Consider the following 23,639-nt stretch of genomic DNA (forward strand, 5'->3'; position numbering starts at 1 on the left):
ACTAAACTATACACATCCTCCAAAAATTTGGCAATCTTATTTGGTACTCTTAAATTCCCTTACTCTTATGGTGAGAAAAGAATAAACTTTATTTTAATGGTAAAAATGCAGCTTTTGTGAAAGTATATTTAAAAGCAATCTCATTTTTATTTTTCAGTTGGCCACTACATTGATTTTAAATGCAAACAGACTAGGACTAAGAAATAAAGCAACATTCTGAGCACATTTTTTTAAATTAAGATAAATAAGTACTAGAGATATAATGTACAACATGATTAATGTAATTAACACTGTTTTGTGTTATATATGAAAGTTGTTAAGACAGTAAATCCTAAGAGTCCTCGTCACAAGGGAAAATATTTTTTCTTTCTCTTTTATTTTGTATTCGTATGAGATGATGAATGTTCACTAAACTTATTGTGGTAATCATTTCATGATGTATGATGTATGTAAATGACATATTTACATACATGATGCATGTAAATCATATCACTATGCTGTATACCTTAAACATACGGTGCTGTTATGTCAATTGTATCTCAATGAAATTGGTAGGAAAAATCTTATTATGAATGAATGTACAAAATTATAATCATCTAGAACTTCCTACACTTTACACTATAAAAGCTCATTTCAATGTCAGCAGACTCTAATTTTTTTTTTTCAGTAGAATACAGCATTGTCTTAGATCATATTCACTACAAGCATAGTCTGAGAAATAAGAGTCTTGGGCAAGTGATGTATTGAAGAAGTGGTCTGGATGACCCCTGTAGCAAGTGAGGGAAGCAAAATAAGTCAGGGAAGAGCTAAGCACAGATGTGGATGCAGGTGAAGTCTGGCCTCCGTCTCATTTCATAGGGAATCCTGGAGTGGGAATGGTGCCACTCAATTGTCCCACCTTGAAGCAAGGGCCCCGCCTTTTTTTTCACGCTTGTCAGTAAGTCATTGGTCATAGGCTGCATAGAAGTGGAAGGGGAACATAATTCCCTAGATTATTTCTTTGCCAAGCAGTTCCCATCAGCAGAGGGCAATATTCAAGAGAAGAGGCAGCTGCAAGCTGCTAGCAGTCAGCACTCACAGCAGCTGAGAGACGGGTGGAAGAGCCCTCAAAGGGGACCTGAGCAGGGCAACAGCAATGCCTGCTGGTCACATTCAGATTCACAATCCTGGTCTGACTTGCTCCCACATAGATAGGCAAAGATTGAACATAGTACCCAGAGCCTTTAAAACAGGGATCTGTAAAAGGGATGCACAGTTGGCTTACCAAAGTAATGGTGGTTTGAAATTGTAGTTTAGCATATAAATTGACCAGCAAAAACATTTGCTTTGCAATTTATGGATAAAAACCACAGCGTGTTCTGCATTAATTGAATCCACACTTTTACACCTGTTTAAAATATTTCTACAATTTTAATATTCAGTAAAGTATAAATAAAATGATTCGATTGCTGTGTTCCTGTTACTAATTTTTGTTCTTTCAAAGAACCCCCATAAAATGCAGTGTGTGCTGTTTCAACGTTGTACAAGGAAAGAGGATACGAAATGATCTACCTCTATATTTCTCAAGTTCATTTAGGAGATGGAAAATACTAAACAAATACTGTAATGGTTCAAAAGAGTAGTAATTATGACAGCAACTGAAATTTAGTTATACTTTAAAAAAAATTACCAAATTGTTTATGGAACAATGAGTTTCATAGCTTCTGAAAGTTGGAACGATCACAGTCTTTAAATGGTACATGAATCTGGGTTTTCCCACACATGAAATCATCCTCAGAATAAACTGAATTATATTCTAAGGAAGAGGTAGATTAAAGCAATCCAGATATGCTTAGATATTCATTTAGAAGTATTGTTTTGCTTCACAAAGAGCTGGTTTTATTGAAAACCTAGCTCCATATCATTTTTTTCCAATACCTTGAGTTTTTAGTTTTCTTTTCTTTTCACCTATAAAAATACTTGGTGTATTCTTTGCTCAAATTCTCAAATCACTAAAATAAGGTTTTTATATATGGTTTTTAAATTTTTTTATTGGTGTCAAATACTCTGACTTGCTGATACCAGAATATGAAATTACTGGCTATTGCAAATGATAGATTCTGGAGTGATTTCAAGTCACAACAGGATAGTGGATGAGCTTGTGCTTTTAGATCTTTCTCCAAGCGGATGACTCAGAGTATATAAATTAATATCAATCCAGTTTTGGCTTGGCACCTTGGTATTTATTCTACACAGGAATCTGTAATATTGATTACAAGTCATATGAAGTTAGACTGATATACTTCCTTCCATCTTCTTTCCAAAAATAAATTATGCCAGAAATTCAAGGTTAATGAAGCAAGCTCATTATAATACACTTCTTCTGGGCATTCTTTCACTTTAGTTAAGTAACTGAGGAAATTAGGCAGGTGGAGGTATGAAATGTGCTACATGCATACACACTCCTCAGGCTAAGCTGACGTAAAATTACTTGACTTCATTTCCTACCTGTAATAGAAATGACAAGGTATGCTGATGGAATAAGTCTAACAAACTTCAATGTGGTAGGGTATCAACTAGTCGAATTCACTCCTTGTCAGTTAGTAGAACATTAATATAGTAGCATATGGCATTTTGTGAATTCTTGAAGAATCAGTGCAAACTTCAAGAAAGGTAATATTCATCTATTGCTGATTAAGATCAACTGTCCTGCTGTAACTTAGGAACAATTTAGTAATATTAACCAATTGAATAAGGGATATACATATTCATTGGTATGCTGAAGAGCACAGACTGAGGCCACTTGCAAACTTGGTCAAGTTACTTAAACTCAATATGCCTTAGCTATCTCATATTTAGTATAAAGGTAATAATAGTACACTCTACGTGGAGCTAATAGATGTAAAATACTTAGAAGAATACCTAGCACATAGAGGTATTAGCTATGAATATTCACCAATAATCTTAAGAAAATTATTAAGGATGTATAAAAAAATTTCCTCAAGAATATTTAGTGTAACATTATTTGATATAGTGGAAAAATACAAAAAACCTTCAGGTCACAACACTGATGTTTGAATGATTACGTTAAATCCTTAAGTTGGAACCCTACACAGCCATGTAAAATGGCATCATAGAAATGCATTTGTGATATAAATATATTAATATTATAGCACCAAGATAAGTTAAAAACAGTATATGAAACATGACTTTAATTTTATTAAAATTAAAAAGTAAATGCATATAGATACCCTAAATAATTTTAACAATGGAAACACAGTGTTAAGATTGACTATTTCAGAATGTAGATATATGGGTAATTTTATATTTTTAAATATTATTGCACTCTGGATTGTTTTTTAAAAAATGAATTTCATTTTAAGAAAGAAGTCAATTAATTTAAAGGTTTAAAAACTCTCACAAATTGTGCTAAACATAGTTTCTAATCTGCTAAGTGATCTTGTAGAGATATACCTCTAAATAGGACCTTTTTATATAAATGATGTAAACCCAGCTAATTTGTGCTATTTCTCTATGAGATAAGTGCCTATTTCTCTATGAGATAAGTGCCTTCTACAGAAAGTCTTCTGTTTTTAAATGTAATAAATGTAAAACTCTATAGGGGATATAGGCTAATACCGAGAAATCACTGACTGGCTACACTTATGTCTTGAAGCAATAAAAATGTCCCCTCACGTTATATTGAGCAATCTAGAAAAACAGAAATCTGATAGCCTTTAGCTGAGACTAATGTAAACAGCCGCCATTATGTGACCTACAGTGCTGAGTAAGATGGCCTTCTGTTGGCAGAATGCTCAATGATCTTCAAGGGTACTAGAACGACTTTTTAAAAAAAACTTACAGACATACATCCTGAATTTTTCATGTACTCCTCAATACTATAAGAGAATATTGTTTTACAAAAAAGTTTCAATGCCCATGGAAAAATTCTGTGATGTGTCTACTAGTAAGAATTTAAGCACATTTACATAACGTTACCAGAATACATTGAGAAGGTAATTAATTCTTCACGCAGTCAAAAGTGCACTTGGCATTGGTTGTTTATAGAGAAGAAAACTTGTAGCATGCCTAAAAGTTAAAGACAAGAAATGTTATTATGAGATGATTTCACCTTGAAACACAGAATAGGAGAAGAAATCCATCTATGAGAAATCTAGTAAAATTTTCAACAATGCCACCTTGGAAAGAGCACTAGTTGACATGATTAAGCCTTTATTTAAGCAAGGGTTATTATAATCTCAGCTTCGTCTATTATTTCATTCAATCATTCACTCATTTATTCCTTCATTCATTTACTCAGTTATAGCAGACCATTGCCAGATGAAGAAACAAAAAAAAAAGCTCAATTAAAGCTAGAATCAAATAACTTACAACATGTCACCAGAAGTTACTACTAAATTTTCAGAGTATGGATTTTGGCAGCAGATAAAGAGTACCTGTGCTTTAGTTTCCTTAGAAATGAAACTGGATAAAGCAAATTAAAGGGGGAGGGGTCGTGAAACCAAAAAGCTAATGCCTACTGATTGATTTAAAGGAAACTTTGATTCTGCTGAAGATGCAAATATCAGTATCTCGAAGTTTATGACTTTTCCTACACTTAGTTTCTTCCCCCTTCCTCCACCCCTAACCCTGAATATGGCTGGAGAGCTGACAAATGCACACAGTACACTTAGATGCCAAATACCTGGAAGCACGTGTCAGCCATGATTATCAACAACCTGTGCTACATGCCAGTTTATCCCACAGGGGCTCTGGGAATATGTACATGTTGTTAGTCCACAGTGCCAACAAACCATGTGTAACCACAAATAGAAGCAGAGCCCTTCTCAGATCTAATCACACATTTCAGAACATGACTTTGTTTTTGTTTATATACCTTGTATTTCAGAAATAGGTTTATATTTATCTCAAGGAAAAATAAATATTAAGAGGCTGGGTCTGATCATATATCTTTCTGGGAATTAATCCCAGAAATTATATACTGAAACTGAAAATCTCTTCCAAAAACTATAATTTTCAGATAGTTAAATGGGCAAAATATCAGCTTGTTATCCATTTGCTTATTAAAAAGCAGATCAGGAACATCCCTACCCATCTTTTAACGATTATTGTGTAATATTTAATTGCCTGCTCACTGCCTTCTTACCCAAACATAAACCTTCTTTCACACAAGTACAAAAGCCTGGAAAATGCTCCTCTTAATTAAGTGCTTCTTTTAATGAATAAATAATTCATGAACTGTTACCTTCTTCATGAAAGTTTTTAGCAATTAGATAATATTATGAATGTTTTCCTATCACCACCTACTCTAGTTTTCAAAATTCATACTTCACGTTTTGCTAAATTTGCAAAATATAATGGGTTTCACTTTATGGACTTATATTTGTGACAATTAAATCTCTCAGTTATCAACATATTTGTTAATTCTTGTTTATTAGAATTTCTATTTTAATTTGCAAAGTTTGAAATTAAGGTGGTTGAAATGGAAATAAACTAGTTGATTTCTTCTGAAACATATATGAGGTGTTTACTCAGTTCACTTGAGGACCAAGAAATCTAGTGAAGAATTGTTAAGCTTAAAGAATCAGTGAAAATAGAGAAAATCAAAGTAAAAGCTATCAACCAATCAGTGATCTAGCTCTCTTTCACCTCATTATTATTGCTCCTTTATACTTTCTATCAGTTTAAATTTCCCTGCTCACATTCATGTAGCTGACCTTGAATTATTTACTTAACTTCTATTAGCTTCAAATTGTTCATCTAAGAGGATTATATAATAGAGTTGTTGGAAGACTAAATTAGATAGGATATGTGAAGTAGCAAGCGTATTGTAGACTTTAATAAATGATGGTCAGTATCTTTTATTTCTCCTGTTTTTCATATAAACACTTATCTCCCACTCCCTGAAATATACAGCTCTAGATGCAATATAATGTGTGTGGGTTTTTAAATATAGGTTCACTTACTCTCCTGCAGATTCATTTTCGTAATTATTAGTGAATGGGGCTACTGATTAATATATAACCATACTTAATAAAGAAATCTTGTTTTAAAATATCTGTGTTGATTAACTGATATAATTCAAAGTTATTCTGATATATGTAATTCAGTAATCTGGGTTTTTTTGTTTGTTTGGTTGGTTGTTTTTTTCTTGGTGTTCTGCTTAACTTGTGACTAACTGCAAACAACCAGATAGGCTTTGTTGAGTATAAACGACTTCAAATGCTCCTCTCTCCATGGCTTGAAAGTCCCTCGTACCTGTGGGAAACGACACATTGAACATATAATAGACCAAGTTTTTATTCTTTTTCTAGGTTATGTTAAAGGTGTCTGTAAGGGAAATGGAGCTACCTTTATTAAACTATTGTGCAACTATAAAGACGACCCATATTTCAAAGACTTGGACTATATATCCTTTCCTTGAACAAAAGTCAAGATGTAAATAAAGTCAGGTCAGTAAATTAAAAGAAAAATAATAATATAATTTCAACCTCATATTTTTTTCTAACATAAATGAAATGGGGGCATAAGTATGGGTTCATAATTATTAGGAGTGTGTCTCTGGAGAATTTACTGGAACTCCTTGACTTCTATTACCAATTCTGCAGTTTGGGGTAAGAACAGCATATCAAGCTTGTTTTATGATTACTAAATAAAATAGTGTTCAAGTACTTGGAAGATTATCAGTATGCAATAAATGTTAAATGTTAGTAAAGGGAAAAATTTTAAATAACATGAAGAAAATAATCTGGTATCATGAAATTAAAGAAAATAATGTAGATGTATGATTATTCTGACACTAAAAAGTGCTTCAGGAAATGGCCTGCCAAAGTTTTTATCTGTTTGTCCTTTTTTTGTTGTATTGAATGAATAGCCAGAAATTTTAAGAAGCAATAGTGATTGAATATAGGTTGTGTTTGATATATATATAATATTGGTTGATTTCCCATAGAGAAAGAGATCCCAAGAAAAGTGTTGGTCTCTTGAGCATGCGTTACAACCTATTCTGAGTGTATATATAGGTTTGAGATGTTAATGATTATATAGATCTCTGACAATACTAAAGTGCATAAAAATTTAACTTGCTGAATTATTATGGTTCATTTTGGGATTATTTCAAATAGCCCTTTGTATTCTATGTTTATAATATCATGTCAGTGATCAGAACCTACAAGTAGAAGGGCAATAGCTACAAGAGTGACTAATTATTAATAATGTACCACAATTTTAAAAATTTAAATGTCAGCAGTTGCTTACAAGGTGGGCATATGCTGCATTCTGAAAAATAAAAATAGAAATAGTAATTGGAAAGCTAATTACTGAATAAAACAATTAAAATTTTGATTATGTGTTGGAAAAGAAAAATTTATGTCTCATACTCCCAGATGTTAATTTATCTTCGTTTTAAATTTGAATTGAACACAGCAAAATGTGAAAAGTTAAAAAACAAGTTTCAAAAGATATTTAATATACTTTAACTGTTCTAAAATCATGAAAAATTAATTTTTATAATTTTATTCAACTAGAAAGTATTTTGTTATACAACTGCACCATAAAATTGCTAAAGTAACAAATATATACTAATTATTTGTACGACTCATTTTAGATTTTTGGAGTATCACGATCATTGAAATGTTTTTATGTGGGTATATTTTATGTCTCAAACTATAGTGAAACTATAAGCTTGTTCAAGCTAGAAATGACAGATAACACTATTTATATACCACCTACTCTCAACCACATCCCAGTTTCAGCTTACTACTAAATTATTGTTGGTCTATGCCTTTCTTATTTAAACTATCAGACATTACATCCGTTAACTGTACTAATTACTTAATTGCTCAACTATGTTGATATGGGATTTGACCAAACTATATTACACAGATGACAAGAGACAAATTCAGTAACCTTGGAGGCCCCATTCCTCCACTTTTGATGATAAGCAAGAAGACAGGAAGCCCTTCAGTAGGTCTAGGGCAGCTCATGGAAAAACTGGCTCATAACAGACTCAGCTCTGGAGACACATCCTTTTTATCAAGACTTTTTCCTTGGAAAGAAAATTCTTGTTGCACCTTTGTCTTGATATTCTCTGCCTGCTATTTCTTTTAATAGGAAGCACCCTCACTAGGATCTCTTTCCCTCCAGTCCAGCCATAGCTGGTCTAAGTTTTCTCCAGCAGGAGAGCTCATGAATTCCATGTGCTCTGATACTTCTCTTCTCAAAAGTTTTAACTCAATAAACCCTATTTACATTTACACTACATCAGGGTAGTACGTAGTGACTTGTGTATCTGTGCCTTGGTTCAATGACAAAGGATGTAGAGGCCTATTACTTTAAGATTAATATGAGAGAACACCTTTCATCACTTAAATGGTAAAGGGAACAGGGACAAAGTCTTAAATATATAATACTTGCATATAAGTCTGTTTTCCAGTGAACTTGGAATTTAGGATGGACTAAAGGACATATCTATGATTTTCTTCAAAATGCTGCAATACCATTTTATTGAGAATATACTGAAAGCTCTTTTGGAATCAGTTGGATCCATGTCTTTAGGTTACAAAAGTAGCATTGAAAATGTAAACAATATTAAACTCCAACAATTCAAGACAGAATGTTAAGGCTAACAGAATGTTAAGGCTAACAGAAGTCCTTCAAGATTTTCTTTACATTTGTATGTATCTTAGTAGACATGCCATCAACAAAACTTTTTTTCACTAATTATATTATAAACATGTTTATCTTTTTCTCATAAACATCATAATGAAATGCACATTGTTTCATCACATAAAGAATACTTAGCATAGGGACAGTTTATTTCCCATATTTTTAGTACAGTCTAGCAGAGTCACTAATATTTATCGACATTTTAAACTACAGAATAATTGGCAAAAACTGCTTGTGTCTTTTATTATAGCAGTTATTTAAATGAACCATATTTGGGGGAAAATAATTGGTTTGAGAGATGCCTACAACTGTCTGTGTTATTAGTATTTGCATGGAAAAAACAGATTAATTTAACTTTTTACCAAAGGAAAGTATTACTTTCTGATGGCTAGAGTTTGTCTCTTGAGACCAAAGGCCACTGCATAACTGCAGCCTAAACATCTATGGATCCCTGACAAGGAAATAGTCTCACCTAATGTTACAGGTCTCTTGTGATTTTTAACACAACTCTAATATAAAATTGAAGAAATCTAACTATCATTTTAGGTTACATTACAGACTGATTCCAGCTGGGAACATGAGAGAATTTATCAGCTGTTTGCTGAATATCTTTCAAAGGCAGTGATTAAATCCAAATTCCTTAATAAGATATTCAAAGACCTCCAAAATATGGTCCCACTTCCATTCATATTCTTCAAAAGAATTACATTAAATTCTATAAAATAGGCCATATTTTTCACTACTACTGTGCTTTTTCTCAGGACTTCTTTCTTTCTGGAATGCCCTGTTTCTCTTTCCTGCCTACTCTGTTTTCTGTCCAGATATTGTCTGCCTGCTTCCTAGGCCCAGTGCAAAAGTTGTCTCTTCTCTGTAGCTTCCACTGACCTCTTCTGAGCCATCTCTTCACTTCATGTGCCTGACACAGCATTCCTCATATTCTACCTTCTGCAATAGATGTTAAGACATGTTGTATTTCCTTTACTTGATTATGAGTATTTTGATGGCATGTATTTCATAACATCAACCTTCCCACCTACATGCAGTACTTCTCATTCTCAATTCACTTGAATGTATTTAATCATTAGGTGGCAGAGAAAGTTGAGTGATTGTTATAGATATGCAATTTTAAGCGAAATATAATTGAAACTCTGATTACATTAAAAACATAGGACTGACTTTACTACTTTTATTTTGGCAGGGATTTTATGTAAGAGAAATGGAACCTTAAAAAACCTTGCTAACCATGGCACTGATTTATTAGAAACAATGGCACTATTTTCCTGTGGGTAATTAAAATACCACAAATAAGTAAAATCCAAAACTTATCCCCAAATCTCATCTTCTAGAATTTGTATTTCTTCCACTCCATCTTTCCAAGTCGTACCTAATAAAAAAATCCATGTAAACACAATCATTTCCATGAGCGTGGCAATTTCAGAGCCAATACATTTGAATTTGGTGATAGTCATTTAGTGTGGTAGTCCAATGTAAAAGATGGAGCAGGACAGGTCTGCCTTGTCCCTTCCACCTATTTATTCTGTAATCCTGGGCGAGTTACTCTCCCTGGCTCCACTTCAGTTTGCTTATCAATAAAATGTTGGGAAGGACCCTACCCCCTAGGCGTTTCATGGTGATGAAAAGCTAATGTAAGTGTTCAGTATATGTGACCTATTTTTATTACTCATTCTTGGCTCTTCAACCTTTCTAGCTATAGATCTCTCTCCTAAAAGACAAACGTTGGCAGAACCAAATTCAGACTTTTTTTACCTACTGGAAATCTTTTAGCCCAGTCATGTTGCAGGCATGTACACATTTTTTAAATTTGCAGCATTTTCTTCAATGGAAAATTTGTTCGTTAAATCAGAAAGTTTCCTTTTGGGAAACAAAACGGAACACCTCAGTAACAGTGCTTCAGGTATACTTTGTGCCCAAATCCATTGATTCTTTGTTTTACTTTCTAGGAAGTAAATGATTTTCAAACAGGTCAGGAAAGGGTGATAAAACACAGAGAAACATTTTCTCTATTTCTATTATTCAAGTAAGAGTTCTTTTACAGTGCATGCCCCAAAATAAAATAATTAGACTTATGCTTGTCTGCAATCTAAGGAATAATGTATGTTACTTAGCACAGAGGTAACAGCAATCTGAAGCTTTTCAATTAAATCCAAAATGCTGACATACCAATTCTGTTACCTCATATATATCAGTAGATTTGTGCTTGACTAATTGCATGGAGGCATCTTCATAACGTCATGAGAAATATACCTGCAATTAACGGCACAATATACAATCTATTGACAAATTCTCTTGAGAACTAATAATTATTTTTTAATGTGTGTATGTTTGGTAAATGATGCTATAAATGAACTCAGACCAAAGCAATTATTAAACAGAAGAAAACATGAATCTGTCCTTTCTTAGGATTATGATATAAAGAATTAAATGATATCCAGTCATTTGCTAGCATCAATTGAGTTTCACATAATGTTGTCTGCCTGCCTAGGGTATATAATTTAAAGGCTTTCTATACAGAAAAAGTGTTTCCCAGAAGTATTTTATTCTTTAAGTTTATTAATTTAAAAATAATTTCATTCTTCTGTCCTATGTCCTACAGAGTAAATTTTTTTCCAGTGCTAATTTTTCAATCACATTTATGTGAATGTTACATTCTCAATTGTTATTTTAGAGCTAGTCAGTAAAAGTTATTTCTTCTGTCTTTGAACCCAAGAAAGGAATTCTGAAGTTCAGAGCTACTAATGCTCTGTCATGCATAGGCTCTCTTGTTCTCACTCTAGCTCTTATTCTCTCTGTATCTCTCCTTAATGCCTCTAAATTATCAGTATACTCTGAGACAGAGGAAAATAGGGATTTTTCTGTTAGGGATAATAGATTGGCAGGAATATGGGGAAGAGAGGATATAACTGTCTGAACTTAACAATCAGATTAAATCGGGTTTTTCCCCCTATGGACTAATCTAAGAAACTTTATTACCTCTAAGTTATAGAAATGAAACCAAACCACAGACAAGGCAGTGTTTTAAAGAAACATACCATTAACTCAGAGCCAAAGTTTTGAAGTCTTAGGAAACCTCAATTGTTTGAAATGTATAAATCTCAGAAAATGATACTATATAATTTTTCCCTTTAGAATATGATCAACTTTTACTTTGGCAGAATGAATACAAAGATCAGCATTCCATGTGAATATAGTCAGAGTTATGGAAAATGGAAATACAAATCTGCTTCATTGACAGTATTTGCTGAAGAACAATAATTTACACTTTAATTCCAAACTCACTAGAATAAATCATGGTACAATTTTTTTTTAAGTACAAATCTTGATGTTAAGTTCTCTTTATAAAATTTTTCATATTGTGTTAGTTAAAATTAAGTAACTTTCCCTTTCTATTTTTTTTCACTGAATGATGAATTCCTTTTTCCAAATGCCTTAGATTGAAAGAACTTCCTAGGCAGCATATGAAGTAATGCTCAAACAATTCATAAGTTTCATTAATTTCCAAACTATGACATGACATTAGATAGAATACCTTTATATAATCATGCTTTTATACATTTATTCACTAAGAAGGCTCTTATATAATTGTTCAAATGTGTAAGTGATCTATATTTTCATTAATGTAGATTGCATTGTTTCTGGTACACGGTGGTGTGGTATAGATTAATATAAGTGTGTGTTTATGGCGTGTGTGTTTACGTTCTTTCTGCCCGTAGGAAAATGGAAACACTTGATAAAAGGCATTTTTGGAAAATGGCATTTTGGATAAAAGACATTTTCCCCAAGGATATACAAGAAAAAAGGGTAAGCATTTATATTTTGTTTCTAGATAATTCTTTAAGGTGAAATGAATTCCTTATTAAAGATTTAGCTCATAAGAAGAGTGAACAGTGTAACTAGCTGCCTACTTTTGATGAGTTATCCAAATATTTTAAGGGTATTTTTCCATCTTAAGGATCAAAAGCTGGTTGAAATTATGACTTTAATCAGCAGTTTTTATATACATTGGCTAATATCCATGACTCTTTTTTCAGCCAATTAAAATAAGACACAAAGAATTCTTATCCTCCATAACTTGTATCCTGTTACTTATGTGAGACAGTAAAATTCTTCCCCATAGAGCGGAGGAGGAAGTCAGATAAGATCATGCCCACTGCCTTTTAGAATCCTATCAACACTTCTAGCATCTCCCAAAGTTGTCGCCATCCTTCTGTCTCAGAAATGGCATTCTTCAATTTATTTTGTAAATGGATCTTTGGCAATTTCTCAAATTTCTCCTAGCTTAGAAACTTTTTTTTTTTTTTTTGTATTTAATGGATCTATTGTCTTATCAGACTAAAGGCTCTAACAAAGGGATTTTCTTTCTTTTTCTCAATGCATATAAAATGGTGATGCTCAACTAAGAGATATTTTATAGGTTCTAAGGGACACTCCACACCAGCCAATTCTCAGGAATAAATCCCTTTTTGGAAGACCCTCAAAACGGGATCTTTGCCTTAAACAGAAGGATGTTCTTGGAGAAGATCATTCTTTTTTTTTTTTTTTTAGGGCTATCCATATAATTCCTTTATTTTTTAATTCATTTTTATCGGAGTATAGTTGCTTTACAATGTTGTGTTAGTTTCTATTGTACATCAAAATGAATCAGCTATTCATATACATATATCTCCTCTTTTTTGGATTTCCTTCCCATTTAGGTCACCACAGTGAAAATCATTCATTTCTAAGCCAGATAAAGGAGGAGACAAATAGTATTTCTCAATCCATAATTCAGAGGCTCACTTAAGTCAATTTCAAAGTAGACATGGACACTCAAGGAGACATCATAATTGTCAAAGTATAACTTTCAAAAAGTTAAAAATATGACTTGCACAAATACAGATTGAACAGCAAAGATTTAAAAACCCATTGTATTAGTTGTCTCTTGCTGCTTTGACAGATTACCATGAATTTAGTGGCTTAAAGGGGTGCAAATTAATTATTACACAGTTCTGTGGGACAGAAGTCCATCATGAGTCTCACTGGGTATAATCATGAAGCCAGCACAGCTGTGTTCCTTTTTGGAGGCTCTGGAGGAGAGTGTGTTTCCTGCTTATTTGTGTTGTTGGCAGAATTCAGTTTCTGTGGCTGCAGGACTCTTTGTTTGTTGTTGTTGGCTGTAACGTGCGGGCTACCCTTAGCATCACGAGTCCTCTGGTTTTCACTCAGAACAGGTAGGGCATTGAGTGCTTCCTGCTGCAGTATTTTCTGCCACATCCTGTGGTCAAGTCTGTCTTTCTGACCACAGCCAGGAACAGTTCTCTGCTTTTAAGGACTCATATGCTTGGGCTTACCCGGATAATCCAGGATAACCTCCTCTTCACAAATTCCATAACTTTAAAAGCAGTGGCAAAATTCCTTTTGCCCTGTAAAGTAACATTCAGGAGTTACACGGATTAGGGTGTGAGTGTTTTGAGGGGATCATTATTCTGGCTACCACACTCATTTTTTGTACCTTTTGACCCCCTTCACCCATTTCATCCACACCAAAATCCCCACCGCTGGCAACTACCAACTGGATCTCTGTACTTATAAGTTTTTTTTAGATTCTACATATAAGTGAAATCATACCGCTTTTGTCTTTCTCCTTTTGACTTATTTCACTTAGGATAAAGCCCTCCAAGTCCATCCCTGTTGGCAAATGGCAAGATTTCATTCTTTTTGGCTGAGCAATACTCCATTATGTATGTATGTACCACATCTTCTTTGTCCATTTGTCTGTCAATGGACACTTCGGTTGCTTCTGTGTGTTGGCTATTGTAAATGATGTGCAATGAATATGGGGTAAATATATCTATTTGAATTTGTGTTTTTGACTTCTTTGGATAAATACCCAGAACTGGAATTGCTGGATCATATGGTAGTTCCATTTTTAACTTTTTGAGGCACCTCCACGCTGTTTTCCATAGTGGCTGTACCAGTTCACAATCCCACCAGCAGTGCACAAAGGTTCCTTTCTCTCCACATCCTCACCAACATTTATTGCTCTTTTTTTTTTTTTTTTTTTTGGCGGTACGTGGGCCTCTCACTGCTGTAGCTTCTCCCGTTGCAGAGCACAGGCTCTGGACACGCAGGCTCAGTGGCCATGGCTCACGGGCCCAGCCGCTCCGTGGCATGTGGGATCTTCCCGCACTGGGGCACGAACCCGTGTCCCCTGCATCGGCAGGCGGACTGTCAACCACTGCGCCACCAGGGAAGCCCTTGCTTGTCTTTTTGATACAAGCTACTCTTAACAGGTGTGAGGTGATACCTCATTGTGGTTTTGATTTGCATTTCCCTGATGATTAATAATGTTAATCATCTTTTCACTTATTAATAAGCTAAATAGCACAATTCAGAAGGGGATAGGGGAGACTCATACAAAATCTGTGGGAAAAAAAGGATTCTGGAACAAATTTGCCAGATGGAACAGGTCAGTATTACAGGGTAATAAAACTGTAAGATTTGGATTGATCTCTTCAGGTGGATAAAACTTATTTGAATTTTTAATAAATGGAAATTATTTACTACATATTAATTATTTATAAATTAATACATAACTTTGTAGAATATAGGCCCTAATCAATAGTAAATAGGTCAAACAAAATTGTATTTCTTAGTCAAACTTCATCATGCATGTAAGATTTTTAAAAACTTATTTTGAAGCTTTGGATTTTTTTCCCCTAACAAAGTGAATCACATCAATGGATTATTGTCAGTTTCTTTGGACTGACTCTAAAAATTAATTTCATAGGTTAAGGATTGGATGTAAGGAAAGCAATTGTTCAAGTTAACTATAGTCTTTTTGATAATTAACTGAATAAAAAGTTATGTATTATATGCACAACTATGTTATGTATGTTCAAATGTATTTTAACATATGCATGTGCATATGTAATGTAGAGACATTTGTGTATCTGTACACAGATAATAATAAATATATTTAGATATGTATTTGCTAAGTACTGAGGACTCTACACTTTAAAAAGAAATGCAATTACTTCATGCAATTCACAGGAAGTGCCTTTCTCAGTCTTCTTACATAAGGCATTTTTAATGTGATCACTACAATTCTTTGTAATCAGTTTAATTCAGCATATATTTATTGAAGTCCTACTATGAAATATGAATTATATTAGGTGCCTGGATATTAGAAAAGAGTCACCTATGGTCCGAGGTCTCAAAGGACATACAGTCTAAAGGATGAGATGAATAAATAACCAAATAACTATGACATAATCTGAAAATTGCTCAATATAGTGATATATGAAATGTTATGGGAATGCAAATGCATAGATACTTTTTCTTGGGGGAGAGTTTCAGGGGAAACTGAGGAAATGAAGATACACTTGATTTCATTTTTGAAAGATGGGTAGGGATGAGACACATTAACAGGACATGTGGGCCATCCAGAAAGAGAGGCAGCAAGATTCCAGTGCGATAGGAGTGGAGGGCCTATGGTGGGTGGTGATTGGTATGAGGCAGGAAAGGTAGGCCAGAGCCTTGCTTTGCCATCAGGCAGACGGAGCTAAACAAATATCAGCTCTTCTCTTGTTTACTGTGTGCTTTTGGCAAAGTAGTTTTTCTAATGTTGAATAAATTGTACAAAATTATCTCCCTCAGAGTATTCTCATAGTACTGAGTATACATAGTACAGTATAAATGCTAAGTTTCCATCATTCCTCATATACCATGACTAAAGTGTAGACTTTTTTCTACAAGCGATAGAAATTCACCAGGATGTTTTTTAAAGATCATAGTCGTAGTAAAGTAGAATATGACCGCAACAGCAAAGGGTCGAATGCAGGAAGGCCATTCCAATTGTTCTGTCACACAGGAAGAGGCTGGAAATAAAACACTGGAGATGGAGAGGAGGAGGCAGTTGCTAGAGGCGTTTGGAGGTACGGATCTGCCTAGAATGATCACATGGTTTCTGGCTGATACAGAATATAAGGGTGAAGGAGAAATCAAATATAATCATAAGGTTCCTGGTTTAGACCACCTGTTATCAGTGATATTATTAAAGAAAATGGATAGAACGAGGAGAAGCAAGCAGATCATTAGGGAAAATTTCTAAGTTTTCAAATACTTGTCAGAACAAAATTGTGAAAGAAATTACTTTTTCTAGAGTTATTATCTTCATGAATTTTATGTTCCCTTTTCTAATAAACAGAAACTATTCAATAGTGAACTAAAAAGCAACTTATTCATAAAATATAATCTAACCCAAATACACACACACACACACACACACACACACACACAAGTGGGTAGCTCATGAAGTTGTGATGTTTTGCTGCGTTCTCACCTCACTGTTTTTGCAGTTGTAAAAGCCTTGCTTCTTCCTCTCAGGTCTGTGTTTTCTACCTCTTCAGCTGAAATCGCTCCTTGAAGACTGTCTACATAGACTAACGTACCTTGAAGAGAGGAAATTTATCTTCTATTTGCTTTGAAGTCTCGCCACCAGTATTTTGTTGCTGTGGTCACAGTAAGTGTTTAACACATATTATGAAACAAAATCATCCCATAATCTTTAAATGCAGACATCCCTTAAACTCTTATTGCTAATTAAGTTAATTAATTTCCAATTTGGCTGACAAGAGCAAATTCAAGAGGCTCTTGGTATTCGCAGAGGCCCTGAGAAATTCCCATTCAAAGGTTATAATCTATTCTGTCTCCAACACAAAAAACGAAATGTGAAGCAGGAGGCTTGATCTAACCTCTGAGCTCGTCTGAGTCAGTCACCTATAACTAATTAAGAAGGCGTGCTTTCGGGACGTCTGGACCCACGCTGGACATGCGGTATACCCAGCAACCACCCGGTCCAAGGCAGCAGAGCCAGTGGAGAGTGAAGAAACATTTTCTTCCCTGAGGTCTGACAGACACATGCTGGGCTAATCACTTTTTGCTTGTGCTCAGCTCCCAGGGCTTTTCCCTGTGTCATCATTCTTCCGGTTGCAGCCTCCTGGGAAAGTTTTCCATTGCACACCCTGACTCTGAACAGTTCATTCGCGGTGCATGGCAGGGAGAAAGTGGGTGAATGGTTCTAAGTATCATCGGCAGCAGTTGTATGTTGTGCTGAAAATACCCACAGCAAATTGTTAGGAACACAAGGGAAAAAGAAAGAGAAAGACTGAATGTAAAAAGTGCCTGAGGTACTCCAGGCAAAAGCTAATGAAGAGGGAACAGGTATCTCCCCCGAGAGCAAGTGCTGGGGGAGCCAGTGCCAGGTCCCTACATTGTAGGCTAGTGCAGCCATCCTGAAACCTCTCCTACTAATTCATACTCATTAGGCTGATTTTCTTTTCAGAAGGTTCTAAGGCAACTGAAAAACGAACTTGAATTTTGTACGGGTTTCTTTTTAAAATAAGTCATTTCAACAGAAATCATTTAGTTATAAAAAACTATTAAGTCAGGTTTGAGAAACACCTACCAGGGTGGGGAAAGGCAAGAAGAACTCCTGGGTGGGTGTACAAAAAAAATTCATAAAGTTACCAGGACAGGCAATTTAAAATAGGCAACTGTTTTTAAAAATAGGTAGAATGTAACGTATGTATTTTAAAAATAATATTGTCGTCTGTAAGTTAAATTCGATCTTGCGCATCTAAAGTTTTTTTAAGAAAAACGTTTTATTATTGAACAACTGAACCTTTAGAACCAATAATGTAAGCAACAGAAACTTTGAGAGTATAATTAAGTATATATTTTATTGTTAATGAAATGTTAATATATAGTTAAATTACATGTTTTAATAAATATTTATTTGTACTACAAAACATAGCATTTTGTGCAAGCTATGTCTTATTTAGTCTCCTGATGAAGGAAGATGATTCCTGTTAGGGGCTGAGTAGCATGTGGGGCATATAGGAATCAGGCTGAAATGGTTATTACTTTTATTATTATATCCCATCATAATTTCTCCTTTCTGTTCCTCAGTGTGAACAATCAACATATATAATGAAGTTCTAAGACAGTAAGTCTAATATTTCTAAACTTCACCAAAAGAGACTTATTTGAAATAAACGATAAAACTGGTATGCATATATTGAATAAAGAGTTCAAATATTTTTCATTCAGTTTAAACTTCCTGATATATTAAATGTTTCAGTGTTTCTACAAATATACAAATAAAAATAATAATGAGAACTTCTATTTCCAGCAATGTGCGTCAAGATTAAAAAATTAATTTTTGGAGAGGAACTCTCTAAGACCAGAGATGAAGCAGAGCCCCAGAACTGCTTAAATGAGCACTGGGTACCCATACCTACCCTGCCTGGAGGAATTCTGCAGTCAGGTGTCCGAGGATTTCAGAGTCCAGGTAGGAAAGTACAGTGGATAGACACAGTCATATCCCCAATTTGTTCATGCTTTCCGGTGTCCAGGTTGTTGGAAGTGCTTTTTTGCACCCTGCCTCTGGGCTTAGCCCTGTAATTCCTTTGGTCCCTGGGAACAGTAGCAAAGATGGTGGAAACAGACTTGAAAAGTGTTTATAAAGTGTATCTTGCCCTATTGCTGCTCTTGGAACCCTGTCACCACGTGAACAAGCTCCAGCAAGCCTCCTGAATGATGACAGGCCACCTGGAAATAAGGCCCAGTTATCTCTGTGGTCCCACCTGAGGACACTATAAATTACCTAGCCATTGCAAAACTACCTGCTGACTGCAGATAGTTGAATGAGTAAAGCTAAGATTAGCCAATTCCAGATCACACCACACCACAACAATCACACTTCTGAGATCAACCCAAATTCTTGATCTTCAGATTCATGAGCTTAATAAATGTGTGTGTGTGTGTGTGTGTGTGTGTTTTAAGGCCATTAATGTTGTTTGCTATATGGCAATAGCTAACTGATGAAGACAAGATGCCAAATTGGAGACTTCCCCAGTAAAACTAATATGCTGATATAATAAGAAAGTTAATGATAGTAGTAACAATAAGAAAAAGAATAATGCCCCATCACCTAAAGGATAAACTCCCATATCTTAGGCACGTCAAGTAAGATTCTCCATGATCTAAATTCTACCTAGTTTCTTTTCTTAACTTTCTGATGCTCCACTGTTTTCAGCCTAATTTCAAGAATAAAAATTTGTGTTCATCCATGCAGAAATAAAAATTTGTCTAGAAACAGCAGCCTCCAACTTCTGTTATGCTTCACGAAATTCAGAAGGTGATTGAGCACTACTGGCATTTTCAGGAAAGAGGGTTGATGAAAAACTGTACTAAAATAAGTTGCCGCTAAAATGTGAAAGCATAGTCAGATCTACTTAGCTTTCTTAGAAGCAGATCTCTAAGAAAAACTCCAGCCAGGCAAAACATAAATTAAAATAAAAAACACAGGAATTGGACACTTTTAGTACTGAATGAAAGTGGGGAAAATTGAAATATTATGTGCTGATTGAATGTAACATAGTATAAGAATCTGATGCATAAGCCAAATAAATTATGAAATATCTTGAGTCCAGGACATAAAAATTTATAGTCAGTGGACAAAACACAATTTGCTAAGGGCATTTATAATTCTTAAAGAAATTTAAAGATAGTACTTACCAAAATGATGTGATTCTAGTTCATAGTTACCCCTTATCTTTCAGCATATTACTCTTTCAAATCTCTTGTATAGATGTCTAATATATTTCTCTCCTTTAGCTTTATAGCCAGTTCATTCCCAAACATTCAGTTTCAACCTTATCATTCAATTTTATTACAAATGTAATAAAATTACAAATGTCCAGGTCCTCACTATGTCAAGTATAAAACATTTCAATAATATTAAACGTGTTATCTACTTCTGATACATTTTACAAACTACCAAGAAAAGAAGCACCACAACGTTTTCATCAATTCCTTCAACCACTAAAAACCTGCATAAACTTTCCATCAGGTACTTAAAATACAGTGCCTGAACTTAGATTATTCTGAGCCCTTTGGTTACACATTGAAACAGTGTTGTTTTTCTTTAAAGTGAGGGCTGAAGATTCATTAGCTCACATAACTGATGAGTCTGGGGCATCTGACTTCAGGTATAACTCAGTCCACGTGCTCAAATCATGTCATCAGGAAACTATGTCCTCTTATTTCTGGCTTCAGCTTTCTTCTGTTTTGGCTTCTTTCTAAACAATGATTTTACCATAACAAATATATTCAGAAATTAATTCCTGTCTAACATTCTATGTCTAACATGCATTTATTTAGTTTAGCAACCTCTGAAAGAAGACCCATTGCTTTTACCAGTTTAAGGAGAAGTCTCAGAACTGAATCTCATGTATATAACTTGGAACATGAAATTCTCCTTCAAGAAATTCTGGGCCAAGGAATGTTCTCACTGGCCAAGTCTAGGTAATATGCCCTATCCTTGGAGCAGAAAGGGGAATATGGTCACATGGATAGAGAGTGAAATAAGGGCTTTCCTCCACTCTTAAATTAATATGCTGATAGCAGAAGAAGGGAGGAATGAACACTGAGCAGATATAAAAAACATATACCTATCTGGTGGAGAACTCTTTTTTTTCTAAATTTTGAGAAACGTATGAGCAAGTTCAGCCTACACTAATTAATCAATCTTGTTTCCTAATAATTATTATCATGAATCCCCTATCTCAGTGAAGCAATCTCCTGAATGAAGTCCACACATGTCACATTCATAGCCATCTACACCAGGCCAATTGTAACTTACCTGCCTGTGATGCCCCCTTACCTCTCCATGCAGACGAACCCTTTCTTAATGTAACTCTATTAGATGCAATACTTTAAGTGAAAGTACAAGTCATAGTAAATACTCAACGAATATTGTTTTCTTTCTTTCCTTCCTTTTGTTTCATTTTCTTTCTCATTTTATAAGACTTTGTGAACTCTAACCTCATTTTAATGATTCCCCAGTTACTAAACAACATGCATTTATTGAAAAAATTAACATTTAAAAATTTCTGTTTTCTCCAACTCGTTTTGCATGTGTTAACTGAACAAACAATTAGCACTGCATTTTTACAAATCTAATTTCCATGGCTTTAGTGTAACCTCCAAACTAGCTAGGACCTTAAATTTAAGTAAAATGTTTTACTTTTACTTTATATATTGTGTGAAAATTAACACAGTTGTGGATTGTAATTAGCTATAAAAGAGGATGCTGGAGTAGAAACAGAAAACCTAAGCCCTAGTTTGAATTCCATCACTTACAAGCTGTATTATCTTGAGCAAACTAGCTACGCTCTATAAAACTGTATTTCCTTACCCCTCCCCAGTGGGAATATAGAGATCCACCCTGCCTACATCACACATTTACTTTATAGATCAAATGAGATGATGCATGAGGCAGTGTTATTAATAGAGAAGACCTATTGACCAATTGTTGTGATACCTATTCAAAAAAACGGTCTGGAGCAGGACAGAAGCAGGACACAGGTGTGCAGATAATGTCACATTGTCACAACAGCCCACAAAAAGGAATCACAATTACATCGAATGTGCTGAAGGACACTGGCAGGTTGGAGGGCAGAGAAAAACAATGTTTTGTTTGTTCCCCAGGTATAGGAGGCGTAAATTAGTTTGCTTATAATCCTGAGACTATAAGAAATTGTCCAGGTGCCAGTTTCACTCACAATATAGAAGGGTGCACTGAGATGTAACCCCAGTGGAAAATGCTGTCCTAATGATTGTGTAACATGTTCTGAGTTAGCCATCAGATATGATTACTTGTTACTGAGGGAAAACAGAATGAGCTGTTAGAAGGAATGTTCAAAATGTAGAACAAACATATATGAAACGCTTTCTACAATAATTCATATTCTCTGGATAATTTCTATCTTCTTTATGTTCTGTGAAAATTATATTGCTCCTTTTCCCCCCCAATATCAAAGAAAATAAGTCGTGTCTGTTCTGACTGGTACCTTGTATACCTATGGCTAATATAGGCTAGTGACTAGTGACTAGCCTATAGTCACTAGTCATAAAAGCCTATATAGCCTTTTATGGCTAGTGACTAGTCGTAAAACTGCTGAGCTAGAGTCACCCATTTTACACAAGTACTCTGCCCTGAGATAAAACAGTACTGTAGTCCAGGGAATGTGGTGGATGTTTCTTGCAGACCCATTATTATAGCATCAGACCCTTTTCAAAAGAAAACACTCTTCATAGCTCCATCACTTTTAGTGTTATTTTTTTTAACTTTGCTACTGCCAAACATGTTGCTAATTACTGTTTCTGTGCCCCCCTCCTCATGTTCTAAGCCAGGCCTGACCCCGTTCCTGACTTATGAGTGATTGACAAGGACTCTTCTGCTTTTGGAACTTTTTGCTTTAACTTTAGCTAAGGTACATATCGCTGATACACCCTCTGTTAAGTGATGCCATATTTTCTGTTTACTGTTCTGCTATAGTGGCTGTACCATATAAGAGTTAAGTCCCTATCTAGACATGGCAAATAAGCATGGACATCTCTTTTCTTCTATACCTTTCTTTGAAATCATACTGGGAAACCTTGACCTGCTAAATGTGGGCCTTTTTCACTCTGATAAATCTCTCTCACTGCCCTTTCGTATTACTATGCCAACTGCACATTTTCGAATCAGTAGAAATACTCCTTAGGATGCCCCGAGGTGTTGGCACTGCAAGTATCAATCTGCACTTTGTCTCCTCCCCATCGCTCTGTTCCTCCTGCTGCAGCCCACGTTGCAAATGAGCTTGTTTAGAGAACTGGAACATTTGGACAGCTTTTCACTGGGCATGACTAGAAAAAGAGCAGGTGATATGCAAGGTATGTGGCAAGGGCAAAACAAGGTCACATCAAGGAATTAATGGAACAGTTAATGAAACAAAGGAATTAATCCTGGAAAGTGATGTCAAAATATGATCTACTTATGATACTCTTGATAAAATAATAATCACTGCTTTATTATGACTACCATACGTCGTTTACCTGACATCTAATAGGCATTGTAGTAGGTT

At 34.8% G+C, this 23,639-nt stretch overlaps 1 long non-coding RNA gene across 2 annotated transcripts in view; it reads left to right on the forward strand.

The window, feature by feature from the left end:
- The window catches only part of LOC307185975, a 184,561-nt gene that overhangs the window by 156,612 nt on the left and 4,310 nt on the right, over positions 1-23,639 (forward strand). For both annotated transcript variants that reach the window (XR_013828220.1, XR_013828221.1), the window contains exons 4-7: positions 6,315-6,452; positions 12,399-12,486; positions 17,053-17,188; positions 18,860-19,018. This is a non-coding gene — a long non-coding RNA (uncharacterized lncRNA). The remainder of the gene's footprint in view (positions 1-6,314; positions 6,453-12,398; positions 12,487-17,052; positions 17,189-18,859; positions 19,019-23,639) is intronic.

The sequence above is a fragment of the Stenella coeruleoalba genome (genome assembly GCF_951394435.1).
Source record: "Stenella coeruleoalba genome assembly, chromosome: 4".
Taxonomy (NCBI): domain Eukaryota; kingdom Metazoa; phylum Chordata; class Mammalia; order Artiodactyla; family Delphinidae; genus Stenella; species Stenella coeruleoalba.